This window comes from Fundulus heteroclitus, chromosome 24 (assembly GCF_011125445.2).
Source record: "Fundulus heteroclitus isolate FHET01 chromosome 24, MU-UCD_Fhet_4.1, whole genome shotgun sequence".
In the NCBI taxonomy this organism is placed as follows: Eukaryota; Metazoa; Chordata; class Actinopteri; order Cyprinodontiformes; family Fundulidae; genus Fundulus; species Fundulus heteroclitus.
The window spans coordinates 24,719,965-24,733,942 of NC_046384.1; positions in this window are offsets into that span (position 1 = coordinate 24,719,965).

Below are 13,978 nucleotides of genomic sequence, written 5' to 3' on the forward strand. Positions count from 1 at the left end.
TTTTTCGGAATGACACAGATATGACACATAAGCTCCTAATTGACCAGAAATAAACTGTTCAGAATTATGTTATGTATTTTTTATCGAGAGAAACCCTGTAATCTGAGGTAAACTGATGATTCTGCTGTAAAACAACACTGGTCCCTGAGTAAACACCCCCCTGTACAGTGGCTTGGCGAGCGTTTACATTCCAGGAAGAAAAACAGGCGGCTGAGAAAGCAGCTACTTAAGTGAAAATGACTTCCCAAATTCTATGAATAACTGTTTAGTCTCACACCTGCAAACGGAGAGAGGCAGATAAATGGGCGCAGATTGGGAAGATTACACAGCCAGAAAACAAGAGCTACTTCAGGAGGTCTGGTCATTCGAGTGACCAAAATGAAATAAAGTTTCTACAAAGAGCAAAGCCAGTTAGTGGGAAATGTTCTTTCAGACCTACATTATTCACGAGCCTAAAAAGCCGCCAAACCCGTTCTGCTGCGTTTTATAAATGATACAATCTTTAAAAGTGAAAATCCACTGTGGCTGGGAAAAAGGGTGGTGGTGGTTGGTAGGGGAGGGGAGGGGGGGTCCCTCTGACTTTAGAGGAACTTATCTGATCTGCACAGCAGAGGCGGAGGTGGGTCTCCTGAGTCCCGTTTCCCCACTTCTCCATTATTAGCCCTGCCAGCCAAGGAGATATTACGCTCGGTGACGAATGGCCAAGGAGCGACAGGGTGCAGACAGAGCGGGGAAGGTCCAACCCCATCTCTCCTTCTTAGCCCAGCCCTCGCTGATCCTGCAACCGTGTGCCTTCCGAAAACCATAATCGGGTTTCAAAGCCACCCCGATTAAATTTTTGCAGTCTAGAATGATATTGTTTTGCTATGAATCCTGATGAAAAATGCTTAACTTTAGGAGATTACGGATGCTGCGTATGAGCTGACAGAGGTGTCAATGGACGCAAAGCTTCAATGGACGCAAAATGAATTCCTGCCATCTCTTTCTTTTCCCTCCACCCACTCTTACTCCACCCGTCGTTTATTTTCTTTCCCGCCTTTCTACACCCCTCCCCCACCACCCCTCCCCCCACCCCCCCCACACACACACACACACACACACACACACACACTTGAATACCAGTTGATGAGCAACAATATTTGCAAAAGAACTGGGTGTCACTCTACCTTTGACGTGATGGGGGTCTTTTTTAATTACTTTTTTTTTTTTTATTTTTTTTTTTTTTTAGGGGTGACACAAAATGCAATCACGGCGAACGAGAAGCCGGCAAATTCAATAATGGAGGCAAATGAAAATGGAGCTGGAGACACGCTGCACTTAAAGGGGCCGGATGGGCTCGCAGGCCTAATAGGCCCTCTTCTGTCACCGCTTTCCTGCATTTAAATGAAGCGGAGGCCCTCCAATCAGCACGGGCAAACAAAGGAGCCGGCCAAACAAGTGAGCGGGGGGCACGGAATACTAATAAATTTGACAACACTGACGAGTTGCTGGCGAGATTAGAAGTAAATTTGTTACTACTCCCCAGAAACAGTGCCTTGCAAACATAAACTTTTCCACATTGTGTCACATTATACACAGCTCTATGTATTTTATTACAGGATTTATGTGGAAAACCAACATAAAGTAGTGCATAACTGAAAAGAGAAAGGACAATGATATCTTACTATTAGACTGTACAAATTCCAATGGCACCACTTGTAACCTTTAAGTATGGCACAACAAGCAAGATATGGTAGCCGACTATGCTATCAGAATCTAAAGCAACCAAGTGGGTCATTGTAACTCTGGATGAGCTGAAGCTCATGTGGAAAAATCAGTGAACAGCACGCCTTTGAGTCTTGCAATTTAAATGGAGAAATGGGGAAAAAGAAACCCGTAGAAGTTCTGTTTGGAGGTTGCCATAAGCCATGTAAGGAACAAGAGGTGTTCTGTTCATATGAGATCAAACGTTTTTGGCCTAAATGCCTAAACTAGGTGTGCAGAAAAACACCACACTATCCCTGCTGGGAAGTTTGGTGGTGTTAGTATCATGCTGTGATTTTTTTCTTCAACTTCGACAGGGAAACTGATGATATAGCCATATATCCAGAGCTGCAAATATATTATTAGGTTCCATTCTTGATAAAAGTTTAATTTCTTAAACATTAACAGAAGGTAATGCAACCTCATTTAATTAACTTGTTCAACATGAAGGGATTCCATATTTTACTTTGTCAATATTACAAGATGCCATTCTTTTTCTTGAGAATAAGTGGTTCCATATAATTTCTTCAACTTTAAGTGAATCCATAGTTTTTGCCCAATAATAACTCATTCAATAGTAATATCCTTAACATTTTATAATCTTGTCCGCAACAGTAATTGATTTAAGTAATTTCCAAAACACTGATTAAATCCATGATCTGTACCTTAGCTGTAAATTATTCCATTATTTGAGCACATTAACTTGCTGCATAATTTTCAATCATTATAAAGTGATTCCATAATGTTCACTCAACACTGCCGGATTTTATAATCATTTCATTTATATTAAGTCGTTCAATAATCTTTTCTTCAATGAGTACCAATTCCATTTTTTCATTTCCTCAGAGTTAAGTGATTCCGCAGTTGATTCCTCAACTTTAGGGGAGTAAATCCTTCCTGCACAAAATGTAGACAAAAACAGCATTATTAAGTTTTGTTGTGAGCAGCAGTTAAGCTGGTCACTGAGCACATCAAGTAGCTGATCCAACCGGGTTTACAACTTCAAAATGGCGTTACATTTCAGATCCAAGTTCTAGAACATCAATAGTTAGCCACCAGCCCTTTTTCCTCGATCACTGTTGTCGCTTACATGATGGTCAAATCATTCGGAAAAATGTTGCAAATATTAAATACTAAACTTTCTCCTGAGCACCACAGCAAGCAGGACAATCATCCACCTCTTTGGGTTGTTTGAACTTTCGTTCTTGTGAGGCCGCCTTTTAAAGCCAAAATGCAGGAGATCAGTTTCACTGAAAAGAAGTCACAAATCAGGTTTGAGTTTTTTACCCCAAGCCTTTAATAGCTCCCCCTGACCCACAGGTCAAGTAACTCAGTCATCAAATAGATTGCCACTCTCAGTGCAAACAACCCTCCGAGAAATTGCTGCGACGTGTCCCGCCCCCCCACACAACGGCGGTGACAGGCTGTTTTACAGTGGAGTTACCCCCGACGAGCCGCTCCGCTTGGAGATTGAGCTGGAAATTGCGTTTGGGTACAATTGTTCAAGATTGCGACATCAAACTGAAATTTAAAGGGCACCGCGAACGAGCCATGGGGGAGCCGTGGCGGCGGGGGAAACTGCTGAGCCGTCGGGCTCAGAACTTGAAATGTAGCTGTTATTATATGTTCACACACAGAGAAAGTTTCCTGTGTGTGTTTTGCCATCTGCAGATCAGAAACATACACACACTTCCACCCTGACACAAATTTTGTAATTCAAGCTAAACCATTTTACATATTTTTACCCTGCAGAATAGTTAGGAAGTGCTGAAACAGACCTAACCCCTCTGCATTAAAATTGACACTTACAATGGGCTAAATGGGCAATTTGTCATTTTCTGGCAAAGAGCTGCTGCACTCATCCCTCTGCTTGGATAATTTGGAGCATACACACACACACACACACACACACACACACACACACACACACACACACACACACACACGCGCACACACACACACACACACACACACACCAACAAACCAACTCTGAATGGTAAATTGCCTCCATCTGGCTCTACAGAATATTTAACATGACTTTTGATGAGCTTTTCCAGCAAGACTTCATGTCTTTTTTTGCCTTCTTTGGGTTATGACTTCTCTAGATGTGCGTCGCACATTATGATTCATCAGTAATACCGACTGGCCATGCTTTTTTTGTGTTTTGGAAAACCCAAAAATATCATTAATGGATGCTGGAGTCAAGGTGGCCAGAGACCCACAAGGAGAATTTGGTTTTGTCTGGACCCCAAATCAAAACCCACATGCTGACTCAGAATTACCTAATTCTAAAGGCCCCCACATACTTGGGGGAAATGTGCACATACTGTGAGCTGCGATGACTCTCTGTGTTGACTCTCCACAGATCATTTACCCTTCATAGTTGAGCGTACCTATTGCCTACCTTTCTTGTGACAAATTCCTACAATTCCCACCCTTACTGCCAGTGGACGAAGTGGGTGAAGAGATGTTAGATGTTTGATTAGCGAGGTAAGTACCTAAAGCCGTTTATTTTCCAGCAGGCACCCACAGCACACCTGTCAGCGCACACAGAGAGGGGGACTGTGATGCCGCGGGTCCTTGCGACCGCCAGCTTGGAGCAGCTCAGTGTATCAACCTCAGTGTCAAATATAAAACAGTTCAGTGTGAAGACTTCTTGCCGCCGAACAGTCAATAGTATGACACCGCGTAGGTGTTGTAAAAATTGAGCTCTGCGTGTACCTGTCAGCGCAAAGTCCACCTTAAGTATGCACGGATTCCGCACAGACATCTACGACCTCATGTCCGCGCAAGTATGTGGGAGCCTAGAATAACGTCATTTTGAGTTAGCATTCGGGTTTTATTGCTAACCTCAGCCTAGTTATGCTGATTCCACCTGTTGTCTGTACACCACAGGACACACCAGGCTCCAACCTGGTGCTTAGCTCTGCTGCTGCAGTAAATGGAGCCGTGTCATCTGTTGCAAACCTGTCCGTGAATGAATGAAATCTCTTCGTGTAACGAGGCAGAAATGCATACAAAAATGGAAAAAGGGCAGGCAAAAAAAGAAATACATTGGGTAAAAATATAGAAATGAAAAATAAAACAGACAAAAATATTAAAACACAGACAGAAACAAATACTTTTAAAAACTAAGAAATTTATAAATTTGACAATTTTAATGGAAAATGTATAAATTATGTAATAATAAATAAGCAAATTAAAATAGATATTTACATTTATGTTTCATTGTATAATCTAATTACTGCTAACATTTATTTATTTGCTGTATATTTGTGTATTTGTTGAGCATGTATTTATTTCTATATACATTTTTGATTATGTCACAGTCAGTCCTCCATACTTGACACCAAGAGCAATAATTAGGACCTATAAAACAAACAAAACTGGGATAGGCCAGGGCTCAGGTTTATCTTGCACAGTGAGGTGGATTTCTACCTCTAATTGGTTGCTTGGAAGGTTTACCATCACACATATAAATGTCTGGGATTTGCTAAAGGCTATTGTAAATTTAGCTATCCATCCAGCTTCTCAGTTAGGTCCTTCCTTTAGGATATGCCATAAAACAAAGGTTGAATAAACTTAAACCCAATATTAAATAAATTGGATGATCTGTAATGCTACAGGTTTGTTTATACCTCCAAAGACACTTTAAACATTGATAGATAGAATTCATGGTATTATGACCAAATACCTGTGGCTAAATCTATACAGAAATGATTAGCCAGACACAACATCTTTTCAATGGTCATCTCAGTACTCGGAGATGAGCTAAAGAGAATATAGGAGATAATCCAGGTTTGGATGACTTCAATAGACTGAGTTTTAAAGATTGCAGTTAGAGGTCAGGATTAACTACCACTGAAAATCAAGATTACTGAAATAGGAGATTAAAACATAAAGAAAAAAACCTTTTTCAATCAATGCCTCAATGACAGGATGAGGTAAAAGCAATTTAGGGAATCTACCCAGTATTAGGAAGAGTGGGAATTATCTTTTCTGCTGTTTTTCACTGCTTACTGTAATTATGGTCAGAAAGGTCCAAAAGTAACACAAAGAAGACAGATGTGTTTGTAACTGCCCGACCACATGAACTGTAGTCGGCAGACAATCGGTCATAGTGAAAATATTCTTGACTCTTATGCAAAAAAGAGTAAATGTTTTTTTTTTTTCCTAACAGCACGGTCATTAGAGTCAAAAAATTATTTGTGCTTACTTAAAGTAAAAATTAGCCTTGTTAAAGCAGCCCGTGTACGTTTTGACCCATGTAGTAGCTTAATTTGAGATATATTAAAAGATTTTTCAGGTCAATATGCTGCACTTGGCACATATGGATGCTGAGTGCAGTCTGCCCTTCTCAAAAATGTGTCTATTTACCTTGAGAGGTAAGGATCCAGCTCTGAATGGGTCATGTAACCTAGAGTGCTGCTTTACTGCAGTGTGAGCTTCCTTTAAACCAGACGGCTAACCTTACATGCTTCTACTTTTCTCATCCTCGAGTCAAAGTTTGTCATGGCTATGGTTATTATTACAAAATACAGTAAATATATTTCACAAGCCTTCAGGTGAACTCTTCTCCTCTGTTGTAGTTCCTGCTGCCTTGATGATTATGCCTGTTGTCTGCCCTGTCCTTCTCTTCCTTGGCTCCTAGAGTTCCCCTCCCTCTCCCTCTCCTCCTGGCTCTGCCTTGCCCTCTCCCTTATCCTTTCAAAGGAGACTCTGAGTATGATCTAAAGCAGGGGATCCCAAAGTTGGTGTCGGAACCCCATGGGGGTCGCAAGATGATTTGATGCTGATGTGCTTAAGATTTTGTACTTCTTTATTTGTGAAACCAGTCCCATAGTATGCCTTTACAAGATGCTAAACATTCCTCATTTTAACACTGGTAGAAGGCTGCACATTTTTGGAAGAGTTTTTATAAAAAAAAAAAAACTACTTTATTCATAAATTTACCAGTATAATTTCACAACATTATGACTGTTTCATATAATTTCTTCCCAAAAAAACAAAAACAAAAAAAAAAACTTGCCAATAGTTCCAGCCTGTGGCACTGTTATTCTGGGGGTTGCAGGCAGAAACGTTTGGAAACCCCTGATCTAGAGGGGTCAATGTGGTCTTGTCTTTACACGTAACTCCATGACTTCTCAGGCTGCTTGTCCAAAGTGGTTTGCTATCAGATTCCAAAACGGAGAGAGAATGTTTAATGTTGCGACAGTGCAATGTTGCTGGTGGCCTTCAGCGGCACTAAACATGGAAGTCACAGGTCTAGTGCCCCTAGTGGCTAAAAGTTACACGATGATGCTGAAATGTCTTCAAAACCATTGATACCATAGATCATGGAGCAAATAGGAACACATTACTTTTAGCTTGTACTTAAGAAGTTTCAGTTGTTACACAACATGTATGGAGGAACGTCTTATATAAATATATTTTACAATGATTTGTAAAACGTCTAACCAATTTAAAGTGGGGAGCTTCGCTTTGTTTTAGTTAGGCCTTAGTTGGAATTTGAATTATTTTTGAAACGTAGAAGAAGATTTTTAAGCTATAAATACTTCTGGCAAAACTTGACTACTATTTGGTCCAAAACAGTACAAATAGTTAACAGATTCATGGACAAATGACCTATGACATGTGTTATAAATGCAGTCCAAGCAACATATCTTGAACCTAATTAGTCCCTTGGGTCACAGAATAAAAACCAAAATCTTCCTTTTATGCTGTAGGGGTAGATGTCATCATCAGGATTATTCACTTGCAGCGGGAATCATTCTTTTCCAGCCATTGAGTATTGCATCCCAAAGTTTTGAGGAATGGCTCAGAAGGGTGTGTTTTTATCTTGGTGATGTTAGACGATATGTTGGAGTAAAGGTTAGTGTTGCTATCTGAGGTCATGTAAGGTGTGGCGTCAGTTTAATCAACCGAGGTCAGGTAACTTTAACTTCAAACTTCAGTGGACAGTGCAGCAGACATACTGGGGACTATTTCAGAACCATTAGAGATTATTTATTCCTCCCTCTATGAATGTTTTGGTCCCTAATGGAGACAAACCAGGAGCCCCCTTGGCTCTCCCTGTCAACAAACTTAAAAGACTCCCACAGCAGCACAGTAACAATAAGACTGACCATGAGCATTGCATTACAATTAAGTCTTGGTCGCTGAAAGCAATAAAAAGTGAAGCACTGTATCTTCCTTAGTGTGAATATTACTTGGAAATAATTTAGTATGCTTGATCTTTAGTCCACAAGTTTGCTTAGAGATCAGTTTTCACAATTAAGAACATTTAAAGATTTTGTATTGGAGGTGTATACATCCAGGTGACATAACAAACAAGAGACGTCGAGAGGCTGCAGCAAAGATGATTTCCAGCTCCAAATTTGTTATAAAAACTTTAAATCATAGAGACGACTGTGTGGATTTACAGCATACTTTACACCACACTGAATTGAGCTATATTTTTGTTTTCAAAAAGGAATGTTGGTACTTTGGTGTTTCACCCCTCCAAAAAGGAGCTGGAAGAGATGAAAGAAAAAAAAGAAGGGAAAACTTTATTTCACAAGCAGACTGAAGGGCTCTCTTGCTTTGCAGATTCACAACTGCAGCATTTTCTAGGATCGCAAAGCAGCGTTTGAAGCATGGAGATATGTTTTAATCATTTGGTGCCTTAATGATGACACTGGATTCATTATTAATGGGTCCCAACTCTCTACTCTCTCGCTCTTCCTCTAACAGTCCAGATCCAGAGTGTGTATTAGCATTAGCTCTATTTGATCTTTCCGTAATTACACCACTTTCTGGAGATCACACCACAGGCTTTATGTTAAGTAAAGAGGCAACGGAGGGAGAGAGTTTGCCTAAACAAACTCCAAACGCAATTATCGTAGTTCCTTTTAACTCCTCCATGTTCTTAATAGGAAAGTCTGCAAGATTTTTGAAAGCTGGTAAAATGTGTAAAGATGTGATTAGGTAAGGTCTAGTGCTTGACTGTGCATCAGCACAACAGCTGGATTTTTACTTGACGGTTGTAGCAGCTGGCTGAAGTTTGACACATGTTCAGTGCAAACTGCTAAGTTGCTGGACGAACAACCTTTATTCAAGAAAACAGTTTCGGGAAATACGCTCTCTCTAATCAGTTGGGTGTTTCAGACTCAGTTACCACTGTAGCACAACAGGCTTATCATGCAGAAAATGAGATGCACGAAGAATGGAAGATGAGGAGACAATCTGAATAGAAATAAGATAAAAAAAAACAGCTCAACGTTTGGAATTAACTAGATTTTACAGACAATAGAGGAAAACTGATTCCATATACTAAATCTTTACAAAACAGGTGCAGTTGTGAAAAAAATAGACATCCTAGTCTACAAGTAAAGGACATTCATAACCATTGTCCAACACATTTAACAACGTACTCCCTACTTGTCATATATTGACGCTTGGTCAACTTCTGTTGTAGTTTAAACAAACATGCTACGACCATTGTTTGAGAGAGACATTAAACTGCTTTGAACTATCTGCTTCTTACCTTTGATGGATGTGTTATTTACTTGTATGCCTCTCAGCTTGCAGAGCCCTTGTGTGTAAACACCATACTTTAAAGTTTATGAGACTAAAAACAAACGTGGAGCATGCTAATGCTAGTGCTAACATACTAGAGCTTGTCGCTATTGCTCATATGGTGTTTGGGACAGTGGTAGCAAAGCCAGGGAGCTAGCAGCGCTTCCAATTCACTTTTTTTGTATTTTTTAAACCACTGATAACATTTGAATTAGCTGGGTTACTGCTTTCACCGAATACTGACTAAATGTTGCACGTATTTAAAAATTCAGGTGAAGTAACCAAGTGGTTTAAAGCAAACAGAGTTTATGAACTGTTGCTTGTTTAAAGCTAAATAATTTATAATCTGATGTTTATTGGCATATAGCCTGTACATTTAACTGGTCAAACGCCAATGATGAAGTGGTTTTTGTATACTACATTATTATTCCAGAGCTGCTTGTTGTACCCAAAGGAATTCAGGTTCTACTGTGCAACTTGCAGAATCTTGAAATGGTTGTGCATAAGCTGAAGAGCAGTCCTGTTACAAGGACTTGGTACACTTGATTTCCTAAAATACTATATTTTGTGAACACAGTCTCTCTCTTTTAAAGTGAAGTATCTGACCACAACTAGAGGTTCCATTTCAGAAAGAAACCAATCATCACCTGCCTCAATGATTATCGTCCTATCGCCTTGACTCCCATCATCATGAAGTGCTTCGAGAGGATCCTCTTAAAGTACATCAAGGACTCCATCCCTGCTGGCTTGGACAGCCTGCAGTTTGCCTACAGGAAGAATCGCTCCACAGAGGATGCTGTCTCATTAGCACTGCACTTAGCTCTAACCCATTTGCAGCATCCCAACACCTATGTTAGGATGCTCTTCATGGAATTCAGCTCAGCATTCAACACCGTGCTACCAGGCATGCTGCCTCTGAAACGCCACAACATGGGATTATCCACACCTCTTTGCTCCTGCATCAGCGACTTCCTCACCAACAGGCCCCAGGTGGTGAGGATAGGGAAACCACATCTGCTCCACTGATCCCCAACACATGAATGCCGCAGGGCTGTGTCCTCAGCCCAGCCTTCTTCACCCTTTTTACCCAGGACTGTTCTGCAGTCCACTCCACAAACACAGTGGTGAAGTTTGCGGACGGCACCACTGTAGTGGGTCTCATCTCTAGCACTGAGTCCCACTACAGGGATGAGGTCAGCAATCTCACACAGTGGTGCTCCAGGAACAACCTGATCCTAAACAACAGTAAGACCAAGGAGGTAATAATAGACTACAGGTGGTGCAGGAGGACTGAACACGCTCCTCTCTGCATACAGGGGGAGGTGGTGGAGCATGTGGACAGCATTAGATTCCTTGGCATTCACATCTCCTCAGACCTCCTGGACTGTGAACACATCCCACCTGGTGAAGAAGGCCCAACAATAGCTCTTCTTCCCAGGAAACTGAAACGGAATGGACTTTGTCCTAAACTGCTAAAGAACTTCTATAGAGCTACCATAGAGAGTGTTTTAAGTATCAGCATAACTGAATGGTGATGGTATGGGAGCTGCTGGACGCATCTCCACTGATCCCACGCACCCAGGTAATGCCCTGTTTGCCCCTCTCCCATCAGGTAAACGCTTCAGAAGCCTCAAAGCAAAAACTAATAAACTTAGAAACAGCCTCTTCCCAAGAGCTGTTAGGGTAATCACCTCCTGGGTAGGAGACTGCACACCAACATGTTAAAAATCACCCCACTGTTACTAGCCTGTCATATGTTACAATCACCTTAATGTTACTGCCTACTTGCACACTATCATTTCAGAATATCTAAATGCACATTGCTGTAAATGAACCCTCAAATCATCATTGTACCATAAGCACAGTACTACCTCGTCACTTGTTATCTGTGACTAATGAAGGACAACTAGTTCATACAAACTTTTAAATGTTCATCTTTTTCATTTTTTAATCTCTTGAACGCTATAATAATAATAATAATAATAATAAAAAAAAAAACAATGTAACCCTTGTTCATATCCATCCACTTTCTAACATGTCTATCCCTTGTGGGGTCACCAGTCTATCACAGGGCACAGAGACAAACAACCATTCTTGCACACACTCACACCTAAGGAGAATTTAGAGAGGCCAATTAACCTAACAGTCATGTTTTTGGACTGTGGGATGACATAACCCGGAGAGAACATGCAAACTCCATGTAGAAAGACCCAGGACAAGGGTAGGTACTTCAACCCAGGACCTTCTTGCTGCAAGAGCAACAGCGCTACACACTGCGGCACTTTGTATGTTTGTCTTTACTATGTGTCCTCTTAGCCGGAGTGGCCAAAAAGAAATTTCACCATGGTAAATAAAGAGTCTTTGAATCTTTTGAATGTTTGAATTTCTTCTTCCAAAAAGAAACAAATTATTTCTCGTCTGATAGCTAACTCATTATCCCAACAATTCAGAGCTATCGTAGGTACACTTTGAATTGTTTTAATCACATAATAAAAACCACAGTTTTAAAAATGACCTCCTTTATAAGTATTTTTAATGACCACATTGGGCCTTTTCTCTTTTTATCTTTCTTGCTCAGGTGCTGTGACGAAAAGCTCTCAGGCTACAGCAGCAGAGATTGAGGTGGCTATAAAAGCCTGTCGGCAAAAAAAAATAAAAATGCAGAGTTCCTGCAATAAATTTTATATGAAAAAATGAATACATTACAAGTTGCTCAGCATTGCTTAATGACACTGTTTATAGTTTCTGTTTATCATTTTATGATTATGTATTATATGAGTGACAAAGTAATTAAATTAAAAGAAAATTTAAACAGGTGAGCATGCATACTGACTGTCCTTTGTGTTAGGAACTGCTGTAAACGAGGTAGGGTGTATGTGCAGCAGAGGAAGAGGTGTTCTTGAAAGACGACACCATTAGGCTGATGTCTGAAGAGGAAGATGGTAACTTTGAGGGGGTGTCCGGCTGGATTGTACATCCTCCAAGTTTCCACAGCCAGGAGCTCAAAGACCTCTGTTGCACGCCACAGACAAGACTCGATGCAAATCCCAAGTATGGCGCAATGAGTCACAGATGTCTGTACGGTGGATCATGTTTGGACAGAAAGCCACCACCACATGCTCCCACCACATGGCGCTGAGATGGACAAATATTTATCTCATAGCTGGGCATTTGGTGTTTTCCTAAATTGCTTTTAAATCAGAATTTTATTTTTAAAGAAAAATTTATCATCATATGCCTCAGAAAATCACTTTTCATGTTTCTTATAAATTTGTGTCCTTTAATTAGTTTAGGTTATTACATACAACATGTAACATATTGCCTATATTTTCAGACAGGTGCTGTACTTTTAACAGAGGGTTGTTAATTAATAACAGATCTCGTGACCATACGTGATCGATGATGTCATTTGTTTCATCCCGTGAATGAAGCCACATTCACACGAAGCCGAACTAAGCTGAATTAAGATATCCTCACAGAAAGGTTTGAGTGTAATGATGAAAGCACCTGAAGCCGAAAAAGCTATAATAGGCGTTCTAACACGAATGCCATGCCAGTGGGGGAGGGGTGGGGGTGGGGGGGGGTGCAGTACAGCGGTACTGCAGGGAAGTGCTGTAAGTGGAAGAAGAAGTAGAATGGCGACTGCTAACATTGCTGGAGTAAGAAAATAAGCTTTTGTTTGGACTGATGACGAGGTGGAACTTGTCCTCCAAGCTAAACTTGACTACAAGACCCGGAAAGCACAAAGCAGTAGGTTGAAAAGCCTGTGCAGCACAAGTGAAACTATGGAGATCGCCAATGTTGTTGTTGGTAAGGTATCAAATGCATTTTAAAGCCCCACTACCTTAAGTGTTTATGGGACCATTGAGGGGTCTGTCATTTCCCTCTAGTGTCATTTCCCACTTGCAACTTTCCATGCCTCTGACCTGGAGGTGGTCTTGTGGTTCTGTTCTCGTTCTCGCGGTAAGACGAACAGCTTTACGGCAGCCCAATGTAAGGCCACTGGAATCAATGGCAGTTTTGCAAAGTCTGCTTATTATATGCGACGTCTGGCTTGTTTTCTTTTGTAAGTCTCTTGTAAATTTTGTGAGGTTGCGGTTTATCGGGCTTGTTTTTGACCGTGAAGTCAACAAATCAGCAACAATGAACACGAGCTATAATAGACACGCCCCCGCCGCGCTACAGACAGAGAGCCGGTGGGTGACTCCAGCCACTATCCGTCCACATACACACATCTCTCTCACCTCCTCCTTGTCCCCCTCCCTCTCCCAAATCAACAACAGCTAAAAACATAATGACTCGTGCAGCTTTATGCTGGGCTCACAGTGAGCCGGGTCTATCCGTCCGCACACACACATCTCTGTCTCTCTCGCCATCTCTGTAACTGCTTTGAGAGTGGCAGTGGGCTATAGCTGTGGGGGGCACACGGAGGGGAGCGAAAATTACTTAGGATGGCTTTGAAGGAGAGGTGGGGTCTACGTAGGACCCAGCTATGCGTATGGGGCATCACAACGGAGGCACCTAAGGGGGCGGCCTCAAACCTATCCACTCTGGGAGCTGGTTTCATTGATAGTCAGTTTCGTCGCTGGTTCGTTTTGACAGGACCCCCAAACAAACAAACCCAAACAAACAAATAAGCATGTCGTATACACCCAAACCCAGCTTAATGTTCAGCTGA